Raw genomic sequence first — 18796 nt, forward strand, 5'->3', positions numbered from 1 at the left:
CCATAGGGTTTCCAAGGAGCGGCTAATGGATTTGAACTGCCAGCCTTTTGGTTAGTAGCCAAATGCTTAACCACCGCATCACCAGGGCTCCTATAACTTGATAATGGTTCATCTTTGTTATACGTTTCCCACACTTGTGAACATAATTCTTTATTTGCCTCAATTAATGAAAAGTTCCCTTGCTCCTTCCAAGGTGAAGCACTTTGGCATCCAGCTTGCCTGGATGTCTGTGTGATTCCCCGTTTCATGGAATATTATTTCGTCCTTCAATAAAACTCCTTATTTTCTTCTTTGCACTTTAATATTCCACTATAACAGTATGGTAGAAGTGGAGTTTAGTCTTCTGCTTCAAAAGGACCTTTTTGTGCCTCAGTAAGAGTACATTGTTGTGCAGTATATCAATTTCAGCTTTTGTCCCGTCTAGTTCCAATCCTCCGTCATCTTGTGTTTGAGTTCCAATGCCTAAAGCCACAAATACCTGGTATATATAGCATTTGTCCACTCTGTAGTTGTTGAAAAAATAAGAAAAATCTTAGTTTAAGGTAGACATATTGCTAGTACTTTTACTATCAACACTTGGAACATTTAGAATATCTTCTAGGTTAGGATTTAGAATATTAAGCCTCTGATTGGGACTCCACAAAGGAGAAATTTGCCACTGTTGCCTGAACCAGACCTTATAACATCACCTGGCCATCTTGCTGTCTATGGTATAGTTCTCAGTTTTATATCTGTAACCAGACTTCTTCATACTGTTCCAGCTGTAGCCCCATTGTGTTACCTCTAAGGGAATGGAGGCTCTCTGGACTCAATGGGTCTTTGTCTTTCTCTTATAAGAATACACAAAGGAGACAATTTTTGGTTCAACTCTAACAGGTTTATTTTACTGGTGACAAGTAAAAGGAGTCAGTAGGGGGTTATGCCTCTCCAAAAGACCGACTCGGAAAGGGAAGGCAAGGCTAGGGCTTATATGGGTTTGGTGGGAACAATAGAGTAATGAATATTTAGTAGGTTTCTTTCAAGGGGTGTGTACGTCTCAGGATGGTGGTATATACTTAATTAGTTTGTGTGCATCTGGAATCCAAGATGGGACCTGCTGATATTCAAGATGGAGTCCTCTCGGCAGCCCTTGAGCACTGATCTTTGGCACTACATTGCTAAGGAAGATTTAACAGCGGTCACACTTTGTTCTTCTGTGGGACTAGGAAAAACACTAAGAAGGATACAGTAATTTACGGGTTGTTTCAACCTTATATCACGTTGACTCTTGTTTTCCCAACTTCTAGATAGTAATCTTTTAACAGCTCTTTTTGTTCCACCAATACAGTTAACCCTATGTGTCTCAATTACACTACCTATTTCTTATCTCCACTTGGATGTCTGAGAGGCTCTTCAGTCTAAACTTTTCTTTTCCCAAGCTTACACCTTTTTCGGAATTCTCCATCTCAGTGTGGAATCAAATTTATATTAAAAATAGATATTTTAAGGTGGGGCCAAGATGGCAGAACAGACACTTCTGGTGATCCCTCTTACAGCAGACCGGAAAAAAAAAGTGAAATGATTATATTTGTGACAAGCTAGGAGCCCTGAACATCAAAGGCAAAGTTAGAAAATGGGCCGCACAGTAGGGAGAGGGAGAGACAGTTCAGAAGTAGAGAGGAGTTGCCAAACCTGGATCACCAGGAACCCTCAGGCACCATTCCTGAGAGCGACTGCAGCGGGCTGGTGGTAACGTTCAGTCATAGTTTTCTCAGGGAGAAACAGCCAGCTACACAGCCTACTCGCACCTCTGGAAACAGAGAAGAACAGTGCTCTCAGCAAAAGCTAAGTACTTGCATATATTTTACTGTGCCCCCAGCTCCTAAGCCAATTTCAGTGGCTGTCAGTTTCCCTGGGCCTGAGATAGGCCATGCTGAGCACGCTGAGCCATTCTCCCAGCCTTGGAGAAGGAATAAATTCACAATTGGGGAAAAAGATAATCTGCTAGCTCCACTAACCTGCGGAGCTCAGGACAGAAGCGGCTCCTGTCCAGGCATAAATGGTCCATGGACTTTGAATACCTTTCCGCCTGCATGCACCTGTGTGGGCCTATTTCAGGAGAATAGGCCCTTGTTGGCAGACTGCAACTGTTTCAGCTGTGCAGTGGAGAGGTGGGTGTTGATGTTGGACATTGCTTTGCCTATTACACAAGGTCCTCACCTAACCACATCAGGGGCCTAAGGACTGATGGCTCCACTCAGGTCACCTAGCAACCTGCGAGAGGGATCCAAGGATAACTAGTACCTCCCATTCCTTATAACCAAAAGCACTGGGTGCCCACAGTCCATCTGTAGAACCCACCCACCTGTGCGCTCTAGAGAACAGGGACCTATTTTCCTCACCACACACATGGTGACCAACTACCTGGACACCTGAGCTGAATCTGTACAAGGAAAGTGAATGGACTCCTAGGCTCATATACCTGATAACAGCTCTAGCCATCTGGTGACAGGATGTTAGAGCTTCGAAGACAAAAATAATCAAGCTAGCTTACTCAAGTAACCTATTTGGACATATCAAAACAAAGCAAAGCAAGAAAGTTCGGATATAGTAAGCAAATTCAATAACTTATAGATGGCTTAGAGACAACAGTCAATATCAAATCACATAAAGAAGCAGACCATGATAACTTTAACAAACTCTCAAAAAAATATGGATCAAGGGATCTTCAGGATGAAGGTGCCTTCCTGGAATTATGATGCAGAATACAAAAGATTAATATACAGAACTCTTCAAGACATCAGAAACGAGATCAGCAAGGAAATCAGGCAATATGCAGAACAAGCCAAGGAACACAGATAAACCAGTTGAAGATATTAAAAAGGTTATTCAAGAACAAAATGAAAACTTTAATAAGCTACAAGAATCCCTAGAGAGACAGCAATCAGAAATTCAGAAGATGAATAACATTACAGAATTAGACAACTCAATAGAAAGTCAGAGGAGCAGAATTGTGGAAGTGGAAGGCAAAATTAGTGAGATTAAAACACTTGGCACCAATATATTTGAAGAAAAATAAGATAAAAGAATCTAAAAAAATGAAGAAACCCTAAGAATCGTGTGGGACTCTATCAAGAGAAATAACCTACGAGTAACTGGAGTACCAGAATAGGGAGGGATAACAGAAACTACAAATGACGATTTGTTGGCAGAAAACTTCCCTGCTATTGTGAAAGAAGAGAAGATATCTATGCAAGATGGTCATCGAACTCCATGAAAGGTAGATCTTAAAAGAAAGTCATCAAAACGTAATCAAACTTGCCAAAACCAAAGATAGAGAATTTTAAGAGCAGCTAGGGATAAATGAAAAGTCAGCTACAAAGGAGAGTCAATAAGAATAAGCTTGGACTACTCAGCAGAACCCACGAAGGGAAGACGGCAATGGGACGACTTATATAAAGCACTGAAGAAAAAAAATGCCAGCCAAGAATCATATATCCAGCAAAACAGTCTCTCAAATATGAAGGTGAAATTAGGACATTTCCAGATAAACGGAAGTTTAAGGAATTCGTAAAAACAAAACTAAAACTACAAGAAATACTAAAGGTAGTTAGTTCTCTGGTTAGAAAATCAATAATACCAGATATCAACCCAAGACTAGAACACAGGACAGAGCAACCAGATGTCAACCCAGACAGGGAAATCACAAAAATAAATCAAGATTAAAAAATGCTCAAAACAGGGAAACAGCGATGTCATTGTATAAAAGAAGACAACATTAAAACAATATGCTATGAACATTTCTCTACAGGTTTTGTTTGAACACCTCTTTCAGTACTTTTGGGTATGTATTTAGAGGTGGAATTGTTGGATCATATGATAATTATATGTTTAACTATTTTAGAGGTGGAATTGTTGGATCATATGATAATTATATGCTTAACTATTTTAGGAATAGCCAAACTGTTTTCCACAGTAGCTGCACCATTTTACATCCCCACCAGTGATGTATTAGGATTCCAATTTCTGCATATCCTTACCCAAACTTGGTTTGGTTTGTTTGTTTATTTTAGCCACCTAAGTGGGCGTGACATATAATGTCTGTGGATTTTTTTTTTTTTTTTTTGGCGTTGCCCTACTAAAGACGTTCAAGCATCTTTTCATGTGCTTGTTCATCTATGTACCTTTTTGGAGAAAAACAAAAACAAAAAAACCCATTGCCATTGAGTCAATTCAGACTCATAGCGACCCTATAGGAAGAGTAGAACTGCCCTATAGAGTTTCTGAGGAACGCCTGGGGGATTTGAACTGCCAACCTTTTGGTTAGCAGCCATAGCACTTAACCACTACACACTAGGGCTTCCTCTTTGGAGAAACACCTATTTAAACCACTTGTCCATTTTATAAAAATTATGGTAGATATATATGTAACAAAATATTTTCCATTTCGACATTTTTACTCATATACTTTAGTGACATTAATTATATTCATGTTGTTAACCATCACTTTTATCCGTTTTCAAATTTTCAGTCACTTAACAGAAGTTCAGTGTCCCCTTTCACCTCCCCGACCCCCGTCTGCCTCTGGTAACGACTAAAAAACTTGGTCTTTATGCATGTGTCTGTTCTCGATGTTTCATATAAATGGAATCACATACTGTTTGCCCTTTTGTGACAGACTTATTTCACTCAGCATAGTGTGTTCAAGGTTTACCCATATTGTAGCATGTATCAGGACTTCATTTATTTTTAGGGCTGAGTAAAATTGCACTGTATTTATAAACCACATTTTGCTTACCCATCCTTCTGTTGATGGACATTTTGGTTGTTTCCACCTTTTGGCTATTGTGAATATTGCTGCAATGCACATTGGTGTACAGATATCTGTTTGTGTTCCTGCTTTCAGTTCTTCAGATACATACCTAGAAGTGGGATTTCTAAATCATGTGGTAATTCTATGTTTAACTTTTTAGGGAACCTGCAAACTGTTTTCTGCAGCAGCTTGCTGGATGCTTAGGTGTGCTATGTTATGATTGTCCCTTCAGTGTCTCCCTAGTTGCTAATGGACATAAAACAAATGGACATAAAACAAACTACGTGCTTTAGGGGGAGATGATTGCCCTCTGAAGAAACCAGAACTGTGTTAAGCTATCTTCGAGGGGTAAAGGAAGAAGGACAATTCACTAGTGCCCGTAAATCTAGCCCACTCTGAACAGGGGCAATAAATGATGTTCATTGCCTGCGGGGGCCCTTCCACTTTTACTACTCCCGTTTTACCTTTTATTGCCCCTTTTCATTACCTCTGTACATGCTATTTGGCACACAGACATGGCTGGCTGATTAGTATTTAATCCCAGGAAAGAGGAATTTCGGTGTTTTCCCAAGACATGAACTGGGGCATGCCTGGGTGTGATCTCACTCTGTAGATAGAGCATAACTTTGGGAAACCTAGGCTAATGGTGACTTGTGCTGTTCTACTCGTCCCTGTCCTTTTTATTCTGCAAGTAATAAATGCCTGTTGATCATCCCATTAGAAGTGTCTGGTCTGTGCTCTGCTCCAAATGGTCCTTCACTAAGAACTTGTGAATATAATGATATTGCACAGCTGTACCACTTTATAATCGCACCGGCAATGGACGAAGGTTCCAATTTCTCCACATTCATGCCAACACCTATTGTTGTCCATATTTTAATCATAGCCATCTTAGTGGGTATGAAGTGATACCTCATTGGAGTTTCGATTTGCATTTCCCTAAACACTAATGATGTTGAACATCTTTTCATGTGTTTGTTGGCCATTTGTATTTCTTCTTTGATGAAATGTCTATTGAAGTCCTTTGCCCATATTTTGACTTAAAGTCTCTTTTATCTTAATCCCTATTTTTTTTTAATTTTTATTGAGCTTCAAGTGAACGTTTACAAATCAAGTCAGTCTGTCACATATAAGTTTATATACACCTTACTCCATACTCCCACTTGCTCTCCCCCTAATGAGTCAACCCTTCCAGTCTCTCCTTTCGTGACAATTTGGCCAGCTTCCAACCCTCTCTACCCTCCCATCCCCCCTCCAGACAGGAGATACCAACACAGTCTCAAGTGTCCACCTGATACAAGTAGCTCACTCTTCATCAGCATCTCTCTCCTACCCACTGTCCAGTCCCTTCCATGTCTGATGAGTTGTCTTCGGGAATGGTTCCTGTCCTGGGCCAACAGAAGGTTTGGGGACCATGACCGCCGGGATTCCTCCAGTCTCAGTCAGACCATTAAGTATGGTCTTTTTGTGAGAATTTGGGGTGTGCATCCCACTGATCTCCTGCTCCCTCAGGGGTTCTCTGTTGTGCTCCCTGTCAGGGCAGTCATGGGTTGTGGCTGGGCACCATCTCCTTCTTCTGGTCTCAGGATGATGTAAGTCTCTGGTTCATGTGGCCCTTTCTGTCTCTTGGGCTCATAGTTATCGTGTGACCTTGGCGTTCTTCATTCTCCTTTGCTCCAGGTGGGTTGAGACCAATTGATGCATCTTAGATGGCCGCTTGTTAGCATTTAAGACCCCAGACGCCACATTTCAAAGTGGGATGCAGAATGTTTTCAAAATAGAATTATTTTGCCAATTGACTTAGAAGTCCCCTTAAGCCATAGTCCCCAAACCCCCGCCCTTGCTTCGCTGACCTTTGAAGCATTCAGTTTATCCTGGAAACTTCTTTGCTTATGGTCCAGTCCAGTTGAGCTGACCTTCCATGTATTGAGTATTTTCCTTCCCTTCACCTAAAGTAGTTCTTAAAAAAAAAAAAAGTAGTTCTTATCTACTGACTAATCAGTAAAAAAACCCTCTCCCACCCTCCCTCCCTCCCCCCCTGGTAACCACAAAAGTATGTGTTCTTCTCAGTTTATACTATTTCTCAAGATCTAATAATAGTGGTCTTATACTATATTTGTCCTTTTGCCTCCGACTAATTTCACTCAGCATAATGCCTTCCAGGTTCCTCCGTGTTATGAAATGTTTCACAGTTAATCCCTATTTTTCTGATATTAAAATAGCCACCCCAGCTCTGTTTTGGTTATTATTTGCGTGATATATTTTTTTCTATCTTTCATTTTCATCCTGTTTGTGTCCTTGAGCCTATGTTGTGTCTCTCGGAGGCAACAGGTATTTGGATCATTTTTTAATCTGTTCTGCCACTCTCTGCCTTTTGATTGGTGCGAACACTGCAGTTACTGATAAGGAAGGACTTACTTCTGCCATTTTGTTACTTGTTTTTGTGTGTGTGTCTTATACCTTCCTAGTCCCTTATTTACTCCCTTATTTGCTGTTTTTCTTTTTTTTTTTTTTTGTAGTGAGCGATTTTTATATCCTTCTCTCTTTTTGTGTTTATTTCTTAGATATTTTCTTTGTGATTACCATGGTTTACATTTAACATCTTGCATTTATAACAATAACACATATAACTTCTGTAACATACTCAAACTTGATACCATTCCCGACGCCCCCATTTATGTTGTATCACCAAATTGCATCTTTATATATCATGTCACCTGGAACTTACATTTATACTTATTCTTTGTGCATTTGTCAGTATAAAGCATGAAGGCCGTAACTACTAGAATTACAAAGCAAAAGTTCCCTAAAACTTGCTTTTATAATTGTACCTACAATTACCTTTAATGAAAATCTATTTTTTTTCCCTACGTACATCTTTGAATTATTGTCTAGTGTCCTTTCTTTCTCATATGAAGGGCTCCCTTTGGTATTTTTGGTGGTTATGAACGTCTGTATTTTGTTGATCTGCAATGTCTTTATTTTGCCTTCACTCTTGAAGGACAGTTTTGCTGCCTTAGTATTGTTGGTTGACATTTCTTTTCTTTCAGGACTTTGAATTTGTCTTTTCCATTGCTTCTCATCTCGAAGGTTTCTGAGAAGAAATTGGCAATTAAGCCTATTGGGGATCCTTTGTATGTGACCGTTAGCTTTTCTAAAGCTGCCTTCTGGATTCTCTCCTTGTCTTTAATTTTAGAGAGTTGATTTTAAGGTATCTCAGTGTGGATCTCTTTGGGTTCATCCTACTTTGAGTTTGTTGAGCTTCTTGAATTTGTAGGTTTATGTTCTTCAGATTTGGAACATTTTCTACCATTATTTCTTCTAATATTCTGTCTTTTTTTCTCTCTCATCTCCATATGGGATTCTCATGATGCATACGTTTGTTCACTTGTTGTCCCATAGTTCCATTAAACTGTATGTACCAGCCTTGAGCCTTCTTCCTTGTTGCTATTCAGAGTCCAAAATTTTATTAACTTATCCTCCAGTTCACTGATTCTTCTGTGTGCTGAAATCTGTTGTGCAATCATTCCAATTAGTTTCTCATTTCAGTCGTCTTTTTCAGTTCCAGTATTTTTATCTGATTTCCTTTTATAATTCCTGTAGTTCCTATATTTTTATTTAAATTCTTATTTTGATTATACGTAATTTTCCTGATTTTCTGTGGTTCTTTGTTTTCCTTTATTTATTTATTTATTTTTGGTTTGTTTAATACTGTTTTATTATATCCTTCTAATATGTTCATTATGCAAATTCCCATTGATGTAATTTCTCTCCCTTTATCTTCTTCACTTGGATGAGCCATTGTTTTCACTTTGTGTGCCTTGTGATTTTTCTAGTTGGAGCTAGGACATAAGAATTTTACAAGGTGTTGACTTTCTCAATTCTCCCAAGTATTTAGTGTTTCCAACATCAATTCTTTCTGCAAGAAGCTCTTAAGAGGTCAGGGCCTTCAGACTTCAGCTTATCGTTCCCCCTCCCTCTCTGTGATAACTCCATTTCAGAAAGTCCAAATCAGTATTTTCATTTTTCAGTGGCTTCCAAACAAAATAGAGAACACACACTAATCAATCCATTCTCCACAGGGCACAGTTTTCATTCTTTTGTTCTTGCTCTTTCTCCACTCTATGACGGCTGCGTCTCACCACGTTTTCAGTCCTTTAGAAGCCCCCAAACTAATCAGAAAGCCCAAACTGAATGAACATCCCTCCAGTGGTTCTTGGTCCTTGGCTCATCCCCCATTCTATGAAGGTCCACTTCTTGTGGAGCTGGAGATTGGGACTCTTTCCCATGCTCAGGTGAGCTGTGGGTCAACTAGGACTGTGGAGGCTGTCTTTACACTGCACCTGGATTGGGAGGGGTGGGTATCCCAAATGGACTATCAGGTAGGTCTATCCTATTAATTTTAGAAGTAGAGCTTGGGAACATTCCCTGTGTACAGGCAAGCTGTGTGTTGGCTGTGGGAAGCAGGTTCCACTGTATCTGTCAGTTTGAGCTTCTCATTTCCATAGTTCACAGCATTTGACAGTCTTCTCAGGAGGCAGTGGAATGGGGAGAATGGAAGAAACCCTTTTTCTTTACTGTGTGAGTGGTGTTATTGGCTTCAGTCCATCCGCATATCTTTGCTGTTGTCCTCTGTCCACCAATTTAGAATCTTGCAGGGCTGAGCATAGATCATTTGTTGTATTTCTTGGTATACTTGTGGGGAGGGCCAAGAACCTAGACCTGCTCATTCTGGCAACTTCCTAAAATGCCTTTTTGCCTATTTTTTAATTAACTTCTTTGTCTTTTTGTTGTTAAGCAGTAAGAATTTTTATATATACTATATACCAGATATATGTATAGCGCTCCTTGGAAACTCTATGGGGCAGTTCCACTCTGTCCTATAGGGTCGCCATGAGTCGGAATCGACTCAACAGCACTGGGTTTGTGGTTATATACCAGATACTTATCAGAAATATGGATTGGCAATATTTTCTCCTGTTCATTGAATTGCCTTTTCACTTTCCTAAGGGTTTTTTGAAACACAAACGTTTCTAAATTTGATAAAGTCAAATTTATCTATTTTTTCTTTTGTCGCATGTACTTTTGATGCCATCTGAGAAACCACTGCCTAACCCAAAGCCTTGAAGCTTTACCCTTGTGCTTGCTTCTAAGAGTTTTTATTGTTATTTTTTTGGTGAAGATTTTCACAGCAGTTTATGTTCCCATCCAACCAATTCTGCACAAATTGTTTGTGACATTCCTTACATTCTTCACATTGTGTAAACATGCTCATGATTTTTATTCTGATTTTTCCTTTTCCATTAATCTTGTTTCTCTACCCCGCTTACACTCTCATCTTTGTTTTAAAATAATTGTTGACTGATCTCAGATAGGTGATTTTTTTAACGGAGCATAGTACTTACAGCTGATATTCTTTGTTTTGTGAGCCAATCTGTTATTTAGCTACAAGATGACTTTAGGGATTAGTTTTGGTTCAAAGTTTGAAGACTATGTCAGGGCAATAGTCTTGGGAGCCCTCCAGTCTCAACCAATCCAGTAAGTCTGGTGTTCTTTTTGTTCTGTTTCTTTGTTTTGTAGGAATTTGAGGTTCTGTTTTGCATTTTCCTCTCATTCTATCAGGGTTCATCTATTATGGCTCTCATTAGAATGGTTGGTAATTGTAGCTGGGCACAATCTAGTTCTTCTGGTCTCAGGGTAGATGATTTCACAGTTTGTGTAGACTATTTTCCTGTACACTGGTTTCTTCTCTGAGTATTTGGTTTCCTTCTTTCTCTTTTGCTCCAGAGAAATAGAAATTAATGGTTTTATCTTAGATGGCCTCTCATGAGCTTTTAAGACCCCAGACACTACCCACCAAGCTAGGATGTAGAAAGTAACTTTATGAACTATGTTTTGCCAATTGACCAAGGTGTCCCACGAAACAATGGTCCTAATCCTTCAAGCCCAGAAATTCATTCCCACCAGGTGTTTGTGTCTAAGAAGTATCGATGACTGTGTGCCTTATGTACTTTGTTATATATATATGTACATATAGTCACATAAATGCATATATCTATACATATGCCTATATCTATATACACACACATATATACTCATACATACGTACCTATACACATATATGCCTACATACATACATACATGCCTACACACGTATCTTTTGGTTCTTTTTGCTATTATTTCCAAATTGTATATGCCATAGCAGTTACCAACAGGTCCTTTTTTCTTGTGTGCATTTTGCACACTTAGGTTGTTTCCATTGTTTTTGCTATTGTGAATGATGCTGCAGTGAACATATGTGTACATATGTCAGTCCATGTCTCTTTTATTAGATCTCTAGGTTATATCTAGGAGTGGGATTGCTGGGTACTAAGGTCTTGCTACTTCTTGTTTTTTGAGGAAGTGCCATACGATTTTCCATAGTTATTGTGCCATTTTAAAGTCCCATCAGCAGTGGATAAGGATTCCAATTTCACCACATCCTTGCAAACATTTGTTGTTACCTGTTTTGATTTTTTTTTCAGTGCCATTTTAGCCAGGGTGAGATGGTATGTCATTGTAGTTTATCCTATTTTTAGAAAAGATTAGATTCCGTAGCTTTCTCCCTATGTTTTCTTCCAGGAACTTTACAGTTTTAGGATTAACATTTAGGTCTTTGATGTATTTTGAGTTAGTTTTTGTGTATGGTGTGATGCATGGGCCCTGTTTCATATTTCTGAAGTGGACATTCAGTTTTGCCAGCTCTATTTATTAAAGAGGCTCTTTCTCTCCCAATGGATAAACATTTGACCCCTTTTTGAAAATCAATTGTCCATGGATGAGTGGGTTTATTTTTGGGCCCTCAATTCTATTCCACTGTTCTTTTTTTTTTTCGGTTCTATTCCACTGGTCTATGTGTCTCATTGAATCAATACCAGACTGTTTTGATTACAGGGGGTGTATAGTATGTGTTGATATTGAGAAGTGTGTGGCCTTCTATACTTTGTTCTTCTTATTCAATATCGCTTTGGCTATTTGGGGTCTCTTTCCTTTCTATAAAAAGCTGGTCATCAGTTTTTCCATTTCAGTAAAGAATGTTGTTGATATTTATAGCAGGATTGCATTGTATCTGCAGATTGCTTTAGGTAGTATTGTACATTTTCACTGTATTAAGTCTTCCAATGCATGAGTTTGGAATGCCCTTCCATTTTTATGTAGATCTCTTTTAGTCTCTTGTAGTAGTGTTTTATAATTTTTGTTGTGTAAGTCTTTTATGGAAACCCTGGTGGCTTAGTGGTTAAGTGCTACAGCTGCTAACCAAGGGGTCAGCAGTTCAAATCCGCCAGGCGCTCCTTGGAAACTGTACGGGGCAGTTCTACTCTGTCCTATAAGGTCGCTATGAGTCAGAATCAATTCGGCGGCAGTGGGTTTGGTTTGGTGTTTTTTTTTTTTTTTTTTAAGTCTTTTATGTATCTTGTTAATTCTTATTTATTTTACTGTTTAGGAGGCTATTGTAAATGGTGTTGTTTTCCTTTTCAGAATATTCCTTGTTAGTGTTAGTATAAAGAAGCCCTGGTGGTGTGCTGGTTAAGTGCTTGGCTGCTAACCAAAAGGTTGATGGTTCTATCCCACTACCGCTCTGCAGGAGAAAGATGTGGCAGTCTGCTTCTGTAAAGATTATGGCCTTAGAAACCCTATGGTGCAGTTCTACTCTGTTCTATATGGTCACTATGAGTTGGAATAGACTCCATGGCAGTGGGTTAGTGTTAGTATAAAGGAGCCCAACTGATTTTTGTTTGTTGATCTTGCACCCTGCAACATTGCTGAAGTCTTCTGTTAGATTCAACAATTTTCTTGTGGCATCTTTGGGGTTTTCTATGTATAGGTTCATGTCATCTGCAAATAGAGATCATTTTACTTCTTCCTTTCCAGTTTGGATAACTTTTACTTCTCTTTCTTGCCTTAAAGCTTTAGCTAGAGCATCCAGTACAAATATTGAATAAGAGTGGTGACAATGAGCATCCTTACCTCATTTCCATTCTTAAGGAAGCTCTCAGTCTTTCTCCGTTGAGAATAATGTTGGCTGTTGGTTTCGCACGTATGTCCTTAATTATGTTGAGAAATTTCCCTTCTATTCCTATTTTGCTGAGAGTTTTTATCAGGAAAGGGTGTTGGATTTTATCAAATGCCTTTTCTGCATGAATTGGTATGATCATGTGGTTCTTTTCCTTTGTTTTATTTATGTGGTGAATTACATTGATTTTCTGATGTTGAACCACTCTTGCATTCCTGGTATAAATTCCACTTGATCATGTTGTATGATTTTTTTTGATGTGTTGTTGAATTCTTTGGGCTAGAATTTTTTAAATTGTACTTTAGATGAAGGTTTACAGAACAAACTAGCTTCTCATTAAACAATTAGTACACATATTGTTTTGTGACATTGGTTACCAACCCCAAGACATGGCAATACTCTCCCTTCTCGACTTTGGGTTCCCTATTACCACCTTTCCTGTCCCCTCCTGCTTTCTAGTCCTTGCCTCTGGGCCGGTGTGCCCCTTTAGTCTTGTTTTGTTTTATGGGTCTAGTATTTGGCTGAAGTATGGGCCTTGGGAATGACATCATTATTGAGCTAAAAGGGTGTTTGGGGGCAATACTCTCGGGGTTTCTTCAGTCTCTGTCAGGCCAGTAGTCTGGTCTTTTTCTGTGAATTAGAATTTTGTTCTAGATTTTTCTCCAGCTCTGTCTGGGACCCTTTATTGTGATCCCTGTCAGGCCAGTAGGTAGCGGTAGCCAAGCACCATCTAGTTGTGCTGGACTCAGTCTAGTGGAGGCTGTGGTAGTTGTGTCCCTTTAGTCCTTTGGACTAATCTTTTTCTTGTGTCTTTAGTTTTCTTCATTCTTCAGTTTAATCCCATATAGGTAATTCTTAAAACAGCATAATGCTCAAGGCAAACCTTTTTTTTTTTTAACAGTTATTCTAAACTATTCGTTGGGTTTTCAGATGACTTCAGGGGATAGTATATTGTTGGTTATCTCAGGGCACTAGTTTCAGGAATTCATCCGTCCTCCATGACTCCAGAAAAAATTTGAAATTTTATTCTGTATTTTCTCCCTTTTGATCAGGATACTTCTCTGAAATCTTTGATCAAAATGTTCAGTAATGGTATCTAGGCACCATCCAGCTCTTCTGGTCTCATGGCAAAGTAGACAGTTGTTCATGGAAACAATTAGCCGCATATTCCATTTCCTCCTCCTATTCCTGCCTCTACTTCTTCTTCTGTTGCTCCAGGCAAATAGAAACTATTTGTTGTGCCTTGGATGGCTGTCTGCAAGCTTTTAAGACCCCAGGCACTACACAATGGACTAGGAGGTAGAACAGAAGCACTGAATATATTTTTAGGCCAATTAACTGGAATATCCCATGGAATCATGACCCTAAACCTGCAAACAAAGGAAGCAAATCCTGTGAGGTGTGTGGTTGTACATGAACAGCCTCAGCAGCTACTCTTTTGTTGTTGTTGTAAACATATCTGTCATGCAACTTTTGCCAATTCAACTTTTTACAGTTACTTTATTGACAGCAATTACAATAATCGGCTGTGCAACTCTACCCTTAATCAATGCAATTTTTCCATCACTGCTAATCCCTCTTTTCCCCCTCTTTCAGCCCCTGGTAACCACTAATAAACTTCAGTCTCTGTAGATGTGCTTTTTCTTGTGTTTTTATATAAGTGAGGTCATACAATATTTGTCCTTTTATGATTTTCTTATTTTGCTCAGCATAATGTCTTCAAACTCCATCCATACTGTAGCATGTATCAAGACTTCATTTCTTTTCTCCTATGGCCATATAGTATTCCTTTGTATGTATGTACCACATTTTCTTTATCCATTGGTCTGTTGATGGGCATACAGGTTGTTTTCCACCTTTTGGCTATTATGAGTAGTGTTGCAATGAACATGGGTGTGCAAGCCTCTTTTTGAGTCTCTGCATTCAAGTCTTTTGGGTATATACCTAGAAGTGAAATTGCTAGGTTACATAGTAGTTCTATTTTTTGTTATTTTGAGGAACCACACTTTTTCTGCAGTGGCTGTACCATTTTGGATTCCCACCAGCAATAGATAAGGTTCCAATCTCCTGACACCCTCACAAACATTTCTTCTTATTATTTTTTCTTTCTTTTTTTTAACCCTAGCCATCCTCATAGGAGTAAAATGCTGATTGTGGTTTTGATTTGCATTTCTCTGATGGCTGACGATCCTGACCATCTTTTCATGTGTCTGGTGGCCATTTGAATTTCCTCTTTGGTGAAAGGTATATTCAAGTCCTTTACCCCTTTTTGATGGGGTTATTTGTCTTTTTGTATTAAGTCGTCTAAGTTTTGTATATATTTTGGTTATTAGAGTCTTATCAGATATATGGTTTCTGAAGATATTCTCCCAGGTAGTAGCTTGTCTTTTCACTTATTTGATAAAGTCTTTTGTTGAACAAAAGTTTTTAATTTTGATGAGGCCCCATTTATTTACTTTGTCGTTTGCTTTTTGTGCTTTTGTCACTACATAATTAGTTGTTAAAAGATAGGCCTGATAACGTTGCTCCTGCATTTTTTTCTGAGAATTTTATGTTTTCAATTTTCACATTTAGGTTCTTAATCCATTTTTAATTTGTTTTTGTGTGTGGCGTGAAGCATAGATCCTGTTCCATTTATTTCCATGTGGAATTCCAGTTTTCCCAACACCATTTATTGGAGAGATTCTTCTTTCTCCATTGAATGGACTTAGCACCCTTGTCAAAAGTCAGTTGATCATAGACATGTGGGTTTATTTCTGGACTCTTAATTATATTCCGTTAGTCTACATGTCTATTGTTACACCAGTACCAGCCTGTTTTGATTACTGCAGCGGTATAAATACAAAAACAAAAACCAAAGCCGTTGCCATTGAGTCAATTCTGACTCATAGCAACCCTATAGGACAGAGTAGAACTGTCCTGCAGAGTTTCCAGGAAGCCCCTGGTAGATTCGAACTGCTGACCTTTTGGTTAGCAGCCATAGCACTTAACCACTATGCCACCAGAGTTTTCACTGTAGGTGTATAGTATGTTTTAAAATCAAGAAGTGTGAATCCTCCTAGTTTGTTCTTATCTTTTGATATTGCTTTAGCTATTTGGGGCCTTTTGTCATTCCATATCAAGTTGAGGATTGGTTTTTCTATTACTGTGAAGATGGCTGTTAGAATTTTGATTGGGATAGCATTGAATCTATTGATCATTTTGTGTAGTAATGACACCTTAACAATATTAAGTATTCCAATCCATGAACATAGAACATCTTTCCATTTACTTAAGTCTTCTTTAATTTCTCTTAGCAATGTTTTATAGTTTTAACTGTATAAGTCCTTCATTCCCTGGTTATTCCTAGTTATTTTATTTTCTTAGATGCTATCGTAAATGGGATAGTTTCCCTAATTTTTTGTTCAGATTTCTCATTGCTGGTGTGTAAAAACCCAGCTGATTTTTGTTGGTTGACTTTGTACTCTGCAACTCTACTAAATTTCTTTATTAGCTGTAGAAGTTTTCTTGTGGACTCTTTGGGATTTCCTATATAGGATCATATTATCTGTGAATAGAAATAATTTTACTACTTCTTTTCCAGTCTGCATACCTTTTATTATTTTTTTTTTTTCTTGTCTTATTGCTCTGAGTAGGACTTTGACTATAACATTCAATAGAAGTGTTGTGAGTGAGCACCCTTGGCTTGTTTTTTATTTCAAAGGAAAAAAGCTCGATCTTTCTCCATTAAGTATAATATTGACTGTTGACTTTTCACATATACTTTTCAATCATACTGAGGAACTTCCCTTCTCCTCCGATCTTTTTTAGGGTTTTCATCAAGAAAGAGTGTTGTATTTTATCAAATGCTTTTTCTTTATCCATTGAGATGATCGTGTAGTTCTTTTCTTTTTTTCTGTCGATATGGTAGGTATATTAGATTGATTGATTTTCTAATGTTGACCATCCCTGCATTTTTGGAATAAAGTTCACTTGAAAATGGTGTATGACTTTTTAAATATGCTCTTGGATTTTGTTCTCTAGTATTTTGTTGAGGATTTTTACATCTATATTTGTAAGAGTTATTGGCCTGTAGTGTTCTTTTCCTGTGGTGTCTTTGTCTGGTTTTGGTATCAGGGTTATGTTTGCTTCACAGAATTAGTTAAGAAGTATTTCTTCCTTCTGTCTTTTGGAAGAGTTTAAACAATGTTGATGTCAATTCCTCTCTAAATGTTTTGCAGACTTCCCCAATGAAACCTTCTGGTCCAGGACATTTTTTTTGTTAGGAGGTTTTTGATCACTGATTCATTCTCTTCACTTCTTATGAGACTTTCTATTTCTTTCTGAGCTAGTTTGTGTAGATTGTGTGCTTCTAAAATTTGTCAATTTCATCTATTTTATGTGGTTTGTTGCTTTACAGTTGTTCATAATATTCTGTCATAATTCTCTTTATTTCCATTGGGTCAGTTGTAATGTCCCCTCTTTCATTTCTTATTTTGGCTATTTATATCTTTCCTCTCTCTGTTTTCTTAATTTGCCAGTGTACCTAAAGGTTTGTAAACTGTGTTATTTTTCAAAGAATCAACTTCTGGTTTTGTTGTTCTCTGTATAGTTTTTCATATTTTTGAATTTATGTCTTCCTGCTCTGATCTTTGTTATATCCTTTCTTCTGGTAGGTTTAGGCTTAGTTTGGGCTTCTCTTTCTGGTTCCTAGAGTTGCCAAGTAAGGCTATTGATTTGAGATCTTCTTTTGTCTTGTGGCCATTTACTACTATAAGTTTCTCTCTGAGTACTGCCTTTGCTGCATTCCTTAAATTTTGGTATATTGTGCTTTCATTTTCATTTGACTCTAAGAAATTTGTGATTTCTCTTTTGTATCTTCTTTGACCCAATGGTAGTTTAATAGTGTGTTTTTAATAGCCACATTTTTGTGTATTTTCCAAAATTTTTTTTTGTTATTGATTTCTAGCTTCACTCAGTTTTGGTCATAGAAAATACTTTGTATAATTTCAATCTTTTAAAATTTATCAAGGCTTACTTCATCACCTCACATGTGGTCTATCCTAGAAAATGATCCATGTGCACTTGAATAGAGTGTATATTGTGCTGCTTTGGGTAAAGTGTTCTATACATGCCTGTTAAGTCTAGTTGGTTTATAGCATCATTCAGACCCTCTCTTTCCTTGTTGATCTACTTTCTAGATGTTCTGTCCAATATTGAAAGTGGTGTACTGAAGTCTCCAACTGTTATTGTAGTGCTATTTCTTCCTTCAATTCTATCAGTATTTGCTTTATATAGTTAGGTGCTTTAATTTTGGGTGCATCTATATTTACAATTGTTAAATATCCTTGATTAGTTAACACTTTTATCACCATAAAATGTCCATCTTTATCTCTTCTAACAGATTTTATCTTAGAGTCTACTTTGTCTGATGTTAGTATTGCTACTCCAGCTCTCTTTTTTGTTATTATTTGCATGGAATATTCTTTCCACTTTTCATTTTCAACCCATTTGTGTCCTCGGATCTAGATCTTTCTTTGTTCTTAATGTAGGCTTTTATTGCTATGAATTTCCCTCTGAGTACTGCTTTTGCTGCATCCAAAAGGATGTTTTTATTCTTGTTTGATTCTGTTTTTTTAAATTTCACTTTTGATTTCTTTAATGACCTTATAGTTTTTTAGTAATGTGTTATTTAATTTCCATGTAATTATCTTTTCCCCTTATTTTTCCAGTTGTTAATTTCTAGCTTCATACTGTTATGGTCAGAGAAGATGCTTTGTATGATTTCAATCTTAAAATTTGCTGAGACTTGTTTTGTGTCCAAGTATACGGTGTATTATGGAAAATGGTCCCTGTGTACTCAAGAAAAATGAGTATTGTTCTAATGATGAGTGGAGTACTCTGTATATGTCCATTAGGTCAATTTGACTTATGGTTTTATTTAAGACCTTAATGTCCTTAATGATCTTCTT

The sequence above is a fragment of the Loxodonta africana genome, chromosome 14 (genome assembly GCF_030014295.1).
Source record: "Loxodonta africana isolate mLoxAfr1 chromosome 14, mLoxAfr1.hap2, whole genome shotgun sequence".
In the NCBI taxonomy this organism is placed as follows: domain Eukaryota; kingdom Metazoa; phylum Chordata; class Mammalia; order Proboscidea; family Elephantidae; genus Loxodonta; species Loxodonta africana.